Source organism: Brassica oleracea, chromosome C9 (genome assembly GCF_000695525.1).
Source record: "Brassica oleracea var. oleracea cultivar TO1000 chromosome C9, BOL, whole genome shotgun sequence".
NCBI lineage: Eukaryota > Viridiplantae > Streptophyta > Magnoliopsida > Brassicales > Brassicaceae > Brassica > Brassica oleracea.
Genome location: NC_027756.1, coordinates 18,269,067 through 18,269,951, shown reverse-complemented (window position 1 = coordinate 18,269,951; position 885 = coordinate 18,269,067).

Sequence of the window (885 nt, the reverse complement as noted above, 5' to 3'; positions counted from 1 at the left end):
GCACAGTTTCCTGATTATACTATTAAAAGAGTTAGACTAGACAACGCTGGTGAATTCACATCCCAAGCATTCAATGACTATTGTATGGTAATGGGAATTGAAGTTGAACATTCGGTTGCTCATGTTCATACGCAACATGGTTCACATCCCAAGCATTCAATGACTATTGTATGGTAATGGGAATTGAAGTTGAACATTCGGTTGCTCATGTTCATACGCAAAATGGTTTGGCTGAATCTTTAATTAAGCGTCTGCAATTGATTGCAAGACCATTGATCATGAGATCAAAACTTCCAACCTCTGTATGGGGACATGCCATTTTGCATGCAGAAGCACTCGTTCGGATCAGACCGAGTGCATACCATATTTATTCCCCACTACAGTTAGCGTTTGGTCGAGAACCAAACATTTCCCACTTTAAAATCTTTGGTTGTGCGGTATATGTGCATGTAGCACCACCACAACGTACAAAGATGGGACCACAAAGAAGATTGGAAATATATGTTGGTTGTGATTCTCCATCAATTATACGATATCTAGAACCACAGACTGGTGACATCTTTACGGCTCGTTTTGCCGATTATCATTTTGATGAGAAAGTATTCCCAGTTCTAGAGGGAGAAACAAAAATGTAGAAAATGATATCAAATGGAGTGTACTTTCATTACTATATCTTGATCCTCCTACTAAAGAGTCTGAACTAGACGTTCGACGAATCATGCATTTACAGAGTATAGCTAATCAGCTACCTGATGAATTTGCGGATCCCAAGACAGTAACTAAATCTCATATCCCAGCCGTGAATGCTCCTGCTTGTATCAAAATATCAAATGAGCAAGGAAAAGCGGACGATACACGAGAGTCTAAAACACGCCTACAGCGTGA